At 40.1% G+C, this 12,500-nt stretch overlaps 1 protein-coding gene across 2 annotated transcripts in view; it reads left to right on the forward strand.

The window, feature by feature from the left end:
* ENOX1 (ecto-NOX disulfide-thiol exchanger 1) overlaps nt 1-12,500 on the forward strand; it is a 374,261-nt gene that overhangs the window by 251,605 nt on the left and 110,156 nt on the right. The gene's annotated exons all lie outside the window — the stretch shown is intronic.

The following is a 12,500-nucleotide window of genomic DNA, read 5'->3' on the forward strand; positions in this document are numbered from 1 at the left end:
GAAACAAAGTCTGTCTGACATCATTTGGTTTTATCTTTAATATGCAAAAAAATGGATACTTCTTGAAATAATTAATGTGCCCTCTGTTCTTGTTGTTTATAAACCTGCATCTTTCTTGAAAACATTGTCAAAGAGAGTCACATGTAGAGTGTTCTGATAATAAATTGGAAATACCAGAAAGGCTAATTTAATTTCTGAATGGTGGGGTTGGTGCTGTGTGTGAGTGTGTGTGAAATTGCTATGCCTTTAGTTCGCTGCTCTGAAGTACTAGCAGATGAACTTCTGGTGCAGGCTGCCAGAAATTGCAGATGAAATTTTCTAGCAGAAAGAATGTTAAGTTACAAGTTTTGCACACAACCACTAATATAATCTAAATTAAAAAATGTTATGCACAAGAGATACAAAGCCTGGATTCTTCCTTAATTGGTATACAAGTAGAACTAATTTTGTGCACAGTGTCTCACTCTGCTTTCTGAAGTATGCTGTTAATTTATAAAGACTCCTGAATTCTTTTCAAACAAGATCTTTTCCCTATTAAACTGGATAATGTAATATGACATTGTAAGAATGCTGTCAAGATTTCTACTTTCTAAGGAAAAACATAACCTTTTTTTATTTCCTACGCTGAAAGACAGCCAAGAGCAATGCCTGTATTTTAAGCTGTTTTGGAGGTACGAAGATGCAAGTGTTCTTGGAGAGATTTCTTCTTCCTCCTCTAAGCATTTCTCATCTTTTTAGTCCCTTTTATGGTGAAGAACGTGATGAGAGGTTTGTGTTTGTTAGGAAATAAAAGCTATGTCATAATAAACTCCTTGACAAGTCACAAGAGCTTTATACAAATGTTGTAAGATTAATTTTTTTCCAGTTGATTTGGAAATTTCTTTTTTACCCATCTTATTTTCACTTCTTTTCTTGAAGACTTCAGGCGATGCTGTGATTGGGCTAGCTAATGGCTGGTCAGAGAGCCCCAGCTGTTTGATATTTGGCGCAGTGTTCTCTACATGCTCAGCGTTGGTTTATTATTAGTTCAGGCGTGCATTTCCCCTTGCCGTGAGAGACAGAAGAGATGGAAGGAGTCACTGGGGGCCAAAAGCATTAACCCAGTTCTGTGCAGTGCCCTGCGCAGGTCCCAGAGTAACTTAAAAGAACCTCAGGACGATTTCGCCCATCCCAGCTGTCTGCCTCTGGGCTATTTGCCAAAATCAAGGTTTATTAGTCCGCACCGTTCTATTGATAATGGCTCCGGTACTGAGGCCCCGGGGAGGGAGGCCTGCAGAGCAGCTGGCTACTCTGGCATCTCTAGCTGCTGATGACCTTCCTTGTACTAGAGATATGCCCAGATGGTGGAGAGAAGGGTTTTCTGCTCTTTGGGAGATGCAAAAGGAATGGAGATGAGCTGAAAAAGCTAGTCATAATGTTATAATTATTGTACTTGTGCTGGAAAACTTTATGGTTGTGACCCAGATGTCAAAGGATGCAGAAATGTCTGTCTAAGTATGCTCAAAGAGTGAAATAACAGCTTTCAGAAATATGGGCTACCTTTATTTACCTTAACGTGATGCATGCTCTCCTGACACTGTTTTAATGTCAAGCCTTTTCTAAATTGGTCAATGGAATAATTACTGTACTCAAACAGCATGTTGAAGAAGGGGAATTGTTTTATTATGAAGTTAGGGGTATCCCATTTGGGATTTGTCTACCAGCCACGAAGAGCACTCCAGTTAGCACCATTGCCTGCCATTTGACCATTGAGTCTGGCTGCCTAAAATAGGCACTTCAGACAGCTGAGAGGGCCCTTGTGCTTATATCATCAAGATCTAAAAACAATCGGTCTGATTCATAGATAGAAGGGGAAGTTGAAACATTATCTTGAATTGCAATGAATGCATCAGGAAATTTTCAAACCCTGCGAAATTTGAGAAGGGGAGAGGTGGTCAAAGGAAGCCTTAGCTAATGAAGAGATGCCTCAAAAACTGTCATTTTAAATACTTTTATCTCAAGCACAGTATTACATTCATGAACTTACCAACTGCAGATCAAGACAATGCTAACATGTGGAAGCTTATAGCTTATATTTATTTAATCATTTCTATTTATCTGTTTGTGTTTGAGAACACAGGTCAAATCACAGGTGTGACAATGGAAAGGATAAAAAAAATCTCCTGTTTCATAAGCAACATATTCCAATTTTGTCTAGCACACTTTATTACCCTCCCTTCTGGCAGGTGTCTAACTAAAAGCCGAGGGTGTTGAAGATAAGTCCAAAGCTGAGGGTGTTGCAGGTTATCCAAACTGGAGAAGACATGGTTGCTTGAGCACTGTGGCTCAATTCCATGGTCTTTTTTGCCTTTCCTCCTCTTTTGAATATAGAAGGAATTGTACTTTGGATGGTACTTTCCGTTCTCTTGGTTTATACGACTTTCATCCCATACTCAATGCAAAATGCTTGTTCTTTAAGTCACTCATTTTGTCTGATTTTACATCCTTTGTCATCTGTGTCTATGTGCAAGCTCTCTCGTCACCACAGCTCATTCTCTTCCTCCCCATCTGGCTACCCAGTCCTCAGGCCATACCCGGCTGAGACCCCTGTGAACTCACAAATCCTTCTGTTTTGGATGGAGATATGCTGCCCATGGCCTGAGACTGCCATTAGCTAAGATACCTGCTTCTGTACAGCAGCTTAATGGTTTCTCATGGTCCTGAAGAGCTGTAGTAACTAACACTCTGTATTTGCAGTGAGAGCTAAGCACATAGGAATGTTTTCAGTTTGCTGAGGTGCTAGATGGCTTTTAAAACCAAAATCTAACAAAACAGCTTTGTCATAGTGCATTGAAGTTTAATTAAGACAGCTCTTTTTATAGACACTCAAGAATGTTACTTGCTGCTATCAACTCTCGCTTCTTTTCAGATCATGTTTTATGTAGCATAGTATTTCTCAAGATGGAATTCTTGGTTAATTCTTAACCAATAAACAGTTTATTAATTCACCAAGTACCACTTTATTACTTACTCAACAGTTAGTTAAGCAAATTCAAATCCACCAGGTATTCTGCCTATGCACAGAGCATTCAAATATTGTCCTACAAGTTACTGCCATAAATTCTATGGAGGTCAAACAGTTCTAGTAGAGGATAATACAAAATATCAAGATTTCTTACTGCATTCATTTATAGACAGCAAATCTTTACTACGTCTGGTATGCTCACCCTCCTTCCAGTACTCTGTGGGTTAAAGATACAATGGTTTTAGGAATTTGGACCCTGATATTTAAAACGATTTGACATGAAAGAAACTAGGAAAATAGTACCAGCAACAATCATTTAACATTATAGCTTAAGTCTGTCTTACGCCTGTTTGCTTAGGCTTTTAAAGGAGAAGCATGCATGTAAAATAACTTGGTTAAAAGTTTGAAATATCGTCACTAAAGATTTTCCATCTGATTTCACAGGACAACTTTCTGTCATCTCCAGTAATGACACCAAGAGAAATACATCCCATGCAATAAAGATCACTGGTATTTTCATCCAAAAATAAACCTGAAAGAGATAGAGAACTTCCTCTGGCTTAGGAAGACCCTGAGCTACAGAGTGTTGGAGATTAGGAGATCATTAAATGGAGGTTTCGCTTCAGGATTTTCCTGTCTGGTACTAAACGAAATTGGGGATTTGCTGTTAGAGGCAGGTTTCTGGGCTGGAGGGCTAGAAGGATCCTTCAGTCTGACAGAGCCCAGTTTTTCTTGTGTTTCTGTGAGAACTTGCCCATGCAGGTGATACGCCTTTCTGGACTGTACGGCTTCTTTCCAGTTTTGACAAGGCTGTTGTTACTCCTGTGACCCTGGAAAGACAGGGAGAGTGTTTGTATGCATTCCACAGGTTCAAGGATCCACACGGTAACTCCAGTTTAATAGCCAGAACTTCTTTCATGATTCATGAGAAAAATGAGTCCCTTTCGTTTTCATTTGGGAAATGTCCAATGGAATGTCTGAATTTAATTTTTTCCCCCATTTTCTCTGAGGTTACATTAATATCCAGAAGATGGTATTTTACCATCTTTTACACATTGGAGACTTTTTATGTTTCATCTATTACAAGGGTTATATTTCAGTATTAGCCTAGCTTGGGAATTGAAATTTTTCCTATCTCTCCACCTACTTTTCAGTATTCATTTACTTAGGTGCTTATATCTTCCAATGACATTTTTTTCTTTTTGTGCCCATACAAATGCCTCTCAAATTTTTGGAATACAGCACTTTCCTAGATAGCAAGCAAAGAAAAATCCATTAACAGTTCCTAGGCTGTATAATCATGTTTTATTTATTTCTTTTCTCATCTTCTAGAGCTTTGAGGTGAAAGGTGATCTCATTTTCAAGGAACATCATAGCAAAGTTTTACTTTAGGAAGAGATTCATTAGGCAAACAGATTGAAGACCTCCCAATGGAGGGAGTTTAGAGAGGTTACTTTGTTTGGCTAAGGCTAGCCTTACTGAATAGCCCACCATGATGAGCCCAAAACTGGAGAAATGGAATAAAGTAGTGCAAAACTGGAGAGGGTTATCGCAAGCAGCGTATAGTGAGTGCACAAAGACTTTTGAAAATCAGGAAATAACAGCTGTGCACATTTTGCATTGTATAAGCAATGTATTACATTTCATCTTGCATATTGGCCAGTCCCATATTTTTACAAATCGGCTTGGAGCTATTAACTGGGGATCAGGTGGCAGTGTGCAGAATTTGCAGTTTTGCTATTTTCTTCACAATGAACTTGTGACTGACCCCATACGAGGAAGTGATTTATTGATGAGGAGATGGAAGAAGCCCATTGTTCCTACTGCGTGGAGTGGTTCTTAAGCAGCGTGGACTCTGGGAAAGCCAGCGCTCTGGACATTGTGAGGTGCTATAAACTCATGAATCCTTCAAAATCCTGGCACTGGGCAAAACAGCCTGTGGATAGAGCATGGACCCATGACACAGAGGTTCCAGACAATACTGTTGTCTGTTCATCTTTCCTTCTCCTTCACCTGCTTCCCTGCATGTCTTTTGATTATTCTCTTTACCTTTTTCCTTCTTTCCTATTTTTCTGCTTTTTCGCCTCTCAGTTTTCACCTCCACAAGTTTCCGTTGCAATGGCAATGGGGTTTTACACATGGAAGAGCAGCTGATTGTGGATGGAGACTAAGATTAGTTGATTTTTTCTGACTTTACCTTCTTACACATGCAGCTGTCAGCTGTGAAAAACTGACAAACCGTCATCAGACTCCCTCAACATCAAGTCCTGATTTTTCCAGCTCGTTCTCAGGCTTGCCTGTTAGGTATTTCTTTGCAGAGCTGTTCTAAGGGGAAACTAAATAGATTCACCAGGGACAGGTAGTGTCCGAGACCACTTTGAGGTCAAAATGGCACTGATGGCTATCCATAAGCAGAAAAAGTAACAGAAATAACATTGCAGTGACACTATAGATTTCTTTACACAACAACATTGAAGTTACATCTTAGGAGGACAGTGTCATCTATCGTGGTAACACTTTGTTGTATTATTATTATTTGCTATTCTCTCCTATTATTTGCATTGCATTAGAAGCTCTAAACAAGGTTGGGGTCCTGTTGTGCCAAGTGCTGCGGCAATGAAGGGTGAACCAGGAGTGATTCACCCCATGATTTGCTTGTGAAAAGAGAAGGTGGTTTTCTTTAATTTAGTCTTTGTCATGTACATTGCTCTAAATATAGCGTTCGTTGTGTGATTTCGTGCGCAGAGATCAAGAGGAGGCCAGATTTGCTTTTAGTGTTTTCAGCTACAGCATAGCCAGTTCTGAGGAACAGCATCTAAAGTTTTGGGATTGTCTGCTGTAAACTATTCCTCTGTGCAGACACAGCACTTTCTTCAAAAAAGCAAAAGTACAATAATACAGCCCTAAAGCTTTGTCAGTGATATATGTCACATAGAAGTAATTTTTAAGTTCCAAGTGTTTTGATGTTGCTACATGGGCTTTGTTTATGGAGTGGGTCTGGCAGACACTGTAGAGTTCCTATAAATTATTACTTGGTTGATTATTAATGAGAATCATTCATCTGGATTCCCCCTCAACCCCCATTTTTGTCAAAATTCCCTTAGTGAATTTGCTTGTTTTTGCCACAGTCCAGGCTCTGTTTCACAGAATATAGCTCTTGCTGAATGGTGTTAAGATGGATCCCCTGGCCAACTGAGAAAGCTGGAGGTCAAGGAAGTGATTTCCTGCCCCTCCTTCATTCACTCCTTTCCACTCCTCCAAATATACACGTGCACGTACACATGCATGCACACACACGCACACACGCATATTGATGCTATGTGCCTTACTCCCGTTCCTGCAGGAGTCCTATGCCCCCATGGTGCTTCATCGACTGGGTTCATGCAGTGCTTATTTAAGGGCATCTGCCCATGTCTTTAATATTTAGTTCTTCAAAAATTCAGGGCTAGATGAGCACCTACAAATACATCTCTGCCCATGCAGTTACCTTCTCAGGATTTTAAAAAGGGCCGCAATCAGAGGTTCCATATCCATATTTCTTTGTAGCAGCTCTGCAGAGACAAAGATTGCATACCAAACAGGTGGCAAAATATAAAAGCAGAAAAAAAATCTGTAATCTTGTGGATAAGGTGAATAAGGAGCAGCTATTCACTATTTTTCAGGATGAAAGAACTAGAAGGTGTGCCTGGAACTGCCAAATACATTGTTTTAGCAAAGCAGAGGAAGCACGTTCCCTACTCAGTTACTACCCTAATAACAGCACACTGTGAAAGCCAGAGATATAAACAGGTTCCAACAGATTCAAAATAGAAATAGGTGCACAGTAGGATTTAGTGAAAAGGTATAAATCAAGTCATATGAAATAGGTACCTGCTAGAAAGGATTGTTCAGTTGTGATCTCTGCCACTGGCAATATGTAAGCACTCAATGCATATGAGCTAAAAATAGTTTGCTCTTTCCCTGCCTATTTCTTATTCTGATTCCCTGGGCATCTGCTACTGGCCACAGTCTGATGGTCCTTGCTCTGAGGCAGGATGATAGTGGTTATGCTGGTCAAATGGAAGAGCTGTCAGACTTTTTTCCCCCCACCTTTGTTTATTGGAATGTGTCCAGAAGTTTACGAGACAATCCAGCATCTATCTCAGAAACAGAGAAATGTAGAAGTTTAATGACGTCTAAACTGGACAAGGAAATGTACTGGAAGATGCCAGTGGCTGTCACGCTGCTGCCTTCCAAGGTCTGGCTCTTTGGGCCTGATGGCCGTGCTCCACAACTGGGCTCCTCCAGCTGGATCAACACCAAATTAAATTCAGATATCTCCTTGGCACATCAGTGACCTGGTGCCCTACTGCCACTCCCACTTTTGTCTTCTTCTTGTCCAGTGAGGAAGGCTTTTACAGTGAGAAAAGTCCTGTAACACTGACCAAATGAGTCACTTCCACCAAAACCTTCCTGAAGCTCCTAAGATGGTAAGATTTGAATGACCAGGATAAACAGTGATCCAACCTTGATCTCTAGCTTGCAGCTGAATATTCATTCTTAGTTGATGATACAGAAAAAAGGAGACGGACATGAGGATAAAGACACTGGCAGACTGTAGAGTTTTGAGGGAGAATTTTAGATAAAATACAAAAGTTTTTGGAATATTTATTTTTCTTATTCTGGTAAGGTTCTTCCTTCATTTGAGGAAAAAGAAAGCTACTCTTTCTTTGCTACTGCCAAGTAATATGTACTCCCTTATATATATATATAAAAAAATATATGTATATTTGTTTTAAGGGAGGCAGACTTTTTCAGGAAAACTTAAATCTCAGCTTTTAGAAATCAACTCTATGTTCAGTCTTTAAATACTCAGCAATGGTGTTTCTGAAGTACGCAATCAAATCTCTAGTCTCCAGAAGCTTTTCTTTTTTTCTCCACAGAAACCAAAGTTTAACGAGCATCTTACTACATTTATTACCAGCTGCTGCCTGGACTGTCCTAATCCTTGCAGTGCATGTTGGCAGGCAACTCCTTTCCTGGAACCAGATCTTTTTTTGTCTTTCAAACCTAGCAAAAAATATACTGTTTTTCTTAGCTGTAAAATTACTACTCCCAGGCCATGGGGATCCTTTCAATGTTCTTTATTTTAGTTAGCTATTTTGCATTCAGATCACTGTTTTCACCTCTCACAGTCTCTCTGTATGTTCGACCAGCACGTCTGAGCACCATAGCCACCGGCAGGCTGCTGGTTGTCCGTGGTGGAAACCTTCCATGCATGCCAGGAGGGGTGCGCACACATGGGTGTTCTCATGCGTCCAACAGAAATACAACTTGGAAGCTGTCATAAAACACCACAGAAACAACTGCCAGTTGCAGGCAAAACAAATGACACACCCAAGGGCTAATGCTGAGAATCATATAGGGGATTATACACTTAAAAGTAATGTTGAGCAGATATATAGCTTGTGGTAAGGGCTGGTGGAAATGGGGTGGTACGTTAGTATTGGTGGTGGAGTGCAATCCCCAAAAGCGCAGTTGTTCGGAGTATGCATCCATGTTATTTGGGCAAAACCAGAAGGTGATTCAGACAGCAGCCATTGCCAAAGAAGGAAAGGAGGATGCTTCTCCAAGATTGTGTGGCTATTTATATGGATGACAAAGTTGCTCCTGCACTCCCAAAATGCAGACTACCAAAAGCAATTCTTTTACACTATCTGCTGTGTTAGAATCTAGTTATCCTTAAAAGGATTTTATTGTTCTTCTATTTTTTCCAGCCCCAAAGATTTCATCTGAAACGTTTTGTTCTTCCTATATTCTACTTGAAAGAAAAAGGAGCTTTAAAAACTACTCCAAGTGTTCAAGAAGATTTTTCTTCTTGCCTCTCTAACTGCCAGTTCCAGATATTTGTTCTTCAGATGTTTTCATTATTCTCCACCATGCCAATTTCTTATTAGATGAAACAGGAATTAACTCATTTTGCCAAATTTAGGCAGAACATGGACTGGAAAATATTGATGTTCAATGCTTTTACTTTCTTGTACAAATGTGTGAATACTCAAGCCTTATGTACAGTATCCACATGGGCTCTAACTTGAGCAACATGTGCTTTTCCATTCTTAAAGTTCTTCATTATCTCTGATTACTTTTAATTTTCGTGATTTCATTTAGTAATTATTTATTAACATTTTTCAAGTGTAAACTTTCTCTCTTCTGCCAAGTTGGTCTTTATAATTCCAAGAGATCATAAACCCTTACCTAGCTGCATAAATATATGTATAGATCCCTTTAAAAATAATGCTATGATCATTGAAAGCATAAAATACTACTTGTTTGACTCTTCAGATAGGTATTATGCAAATTTAATGTATCTATCTTTGTTTAATCTAGCATATTCATGTCTACAGTATCTTAATAATCATATATCCAAATGGATCTGTTAAAAAAAATACATGGGCAGGGTTGATTCCCATTTTTTGTAATCCTGCATAACTCTATCGGTATCTTTGATCCTGAAGACCAACAAACTTACCGATAAGTTCAACAGGCATTGTCTCCAGCTCTAACTCTTGTGTCCTGGTCCTGCTCCAAATAGGCGTTATGCCAGGACGTGGAGCAGACTGCAGTGGTGATGCTGATGGATGATCACCCCCTGTCCCTAGACAAGAGCTATATATCCAACTTCTATTATTGCACCACTCGGTAGCATTAATATAGTTAAACCTGGGATTTTTCTGGATCCTATCACAGGTGTGGCAAATTTATTGACTTTCCTTTCCAGCGACTTTATCAGTTCCTTTTTCTCTGCACCTCAGGTCCAGACCGGTATTTCCTTTGGACATCCTCTCTGTAGGCTCTCTTCATGGTTTGTCAGCAATATGCAGGTGGCATACATCAGCTTCTCTGTAGATGCAAGCACCACCAATCTCTTCAGAGGTCTGAACACGATCTTCACTGTTCAGAAATCCAGATGAATTTTCCATCACTGCAATGCATAGTAATAGGTTTTAGTATTCAGAATTAGTTTCATTTCCAGGATGCTCTACAAATGGTACTTGTGCATCCTCTCAGTGCTCATGTAATGTATGAAAGCATTTCATTCTCAATTTAACACACTGGGAAACTGAAGCAACTTATTCAAGAGGACAGAGAAAACAAATCTGGTCCTGGTTAAAAGCTGTCCATACCTTCCGTAGTCTTGCCATTGACCTTAGTGGGGTTTGGATTAGTGCCTGCAAGATATGGAATTAGATTTCAAGAATTCTTGACTCAGTCCTCTTCAATATACCTCAGCACAGTCACCTTCTGGAGGCACGGAGTCCCAGTGCACCTAGAAGGATGTTTTGGGAGTGTTGGCCCCCAGCACTCTGCTCGTGCTGTTGTAGATTGATTCCAGTTGTAGAAGAAACTGATGACAAAGCTGTGTACTTGTTTAACACAGGCAAAATTACTTACAAAGTCACATTTCCTTGAACGTAGCAGGAATTAGTGGCAAATAATTTTCTTCAGCTTAAATCACAAAGCTGCTTTGATTGGCATGCAACCTAAAAGTTCTTCCTCTCAGCTCCCTTTTGAGGCCATGTTAACAGTGTTTGTGGACATAAATTTCATTGTTGCCATCTCCCTTAGATTTGTTTTTCTTTGCATCTTCACCACTGCCAAAGGAATATTCAGAAAACCGTACCTTATTGAAACCCGCCATCCTTCCTTTGATTGAAAGCGTGTGTCTATGGTTTGGGCAGAGTTTGCTGTTGTTTCAGTTTGCTAGTCTTGCAGAGAAACTGAAACATATCTAGTAGTTGTCTTAAAGAGACAACAGCAATGGTTAAATACAACTTGTGGTAGCAGTCACCAGATGTCACCTTGGCTGTCACATAGAACCTGAAAGATGCATACAGGACAGCGAGAACTTGGCCTTCCATCCATCTTCTTGTACTTTTCCACCTGCTCCATCCTTGCCTCAGAATACTGTGGATCTACTATGGATACTGGATTTAATACGAAATTTCATATCTGGCTAGGACTGTAGCTGATCCTACATTTGTCCGGAGGGATGGACGAGATGCCTTCCTCAGCATCTTTCCAGTCCCAGTTTTCCCTGATCCAAGGAGAAGATTGGTATGATACCACGCTGTTGTGGTGCTCCACTTCGTGTGCCACGGAGCTCTGTGGGCCTCTTTAGCAGCGAGTAGTAATGATGGACTTCCACCCACAGCAGAAGAGTGCTGCAGAGGATGGCCTGCTGTGACTGTCAGAAGTCTGACTTTTAAAAATGAGATCAAGCAAATTAGCATAGCCTAAGGACTTCTTTGAATTGTATGTTGCCCTTTCACCTCTGACTTTATCTCCCAGCATTCACTAGCCATGAATATTTAATACGGCCACCACTGCATCCTGTGGAATAAATGGCAGGCTCCGAGTTTCAAAGCTTAATCTGAAAAGCAATGCATATACATCGATATGGAAAAAAAGCATCACACCCAGAGCAAATCCTTTTTCATTACTTATTAAAAAAAAGTAATGTAATATCATGAGTTTTCATTAATACTAGTCTTCAATAAGCCTAAAGCAAATCCTTGCTTGCTGTGTGCTTGCTGCGCATGTTGTACAGAAAGGCCTGAAAGTGATGAAGGCTCACAGTCAGTGCATGGAGAGCACGGAGTATGCGGCCGAGACAGATATAAGCTCTACTGGAGTAGAGGTTCTCAATCCTCAATTGTCTTTCCCGGAGCAGATGATTATGGATGTTTCACAGGAATCATAATGCTAATTTTCAGCCCCCACAGAGTGCTTTACACCTGCAAAGTGCTATAAAAATGTGAGCTAATCCTCACCAGTAAGTGAGTATTATTGTACCTGTTTTGCAGATGCAGAAATTAAGGTACAGAAAGGTCAGCGGGCTGACCCACGGTCATATAGCTTCTCAGCAGCAGATTTAGGATGAAGAAACAGGCCTCCCTGGTCACATTCCATTGATCATGCTGCCTTGTAGCAAATGTAGCTCAAATTTCCTAAATGTATATATAAAAAAAATCCTAGAGAAGTTGTCTTCCTTTTTGCTTCTTCAAAACAAACAAGCTCCCCAGCTACCAAGCCTCGCGTTTACATGTACCGTTAAATATTATCCAGTTGCTAGCCGGAAAACTCAGCGGAAAACCTGTAGAACACCAAAGTAACTCTCTTCTTTTAAATAATTGATGATGCCAAATAGCAGCAGTGTTATGCCAACAAAGACATCGGTCTCTCAAAATATTTTATTCATTATGCCTCAAGAAACCCAAAGCCTTGCTTTTAACGCAAGCAAATTTCAGAAGTTGGCTCTCAGTTCATCTGAAACATCTGCTTATTACAATTCTTGGTGTTACAGCACTGGTGCTCCCCAGTAAATCTTTCAGCTTTAAATAATATGTATGGAAGTCTTGGCAAAGAGATCAGGAAGGAGAAAGAGTAACGTTTGCCAAATATGCATTTTACTTTATGGGCCTGTAGTGGTATATTTTAATAATACATGTGTTGA

This window comes from Gavia stellata, chromosome 1 (assembly GCF_030936135.1).
Source record: "Gavia stellata isolate bGavSte3 chromosome 1, bGavSte3.hap2, whole genome shotgun sequence".
In the NCBI taxonomy this organism is placed as follows: domain Eukaryota; kingdom Metazoa; phylum Chordata; class Aves; order Gaviiformes; family Gaviidae; genus Gavia; species Gavia stellata.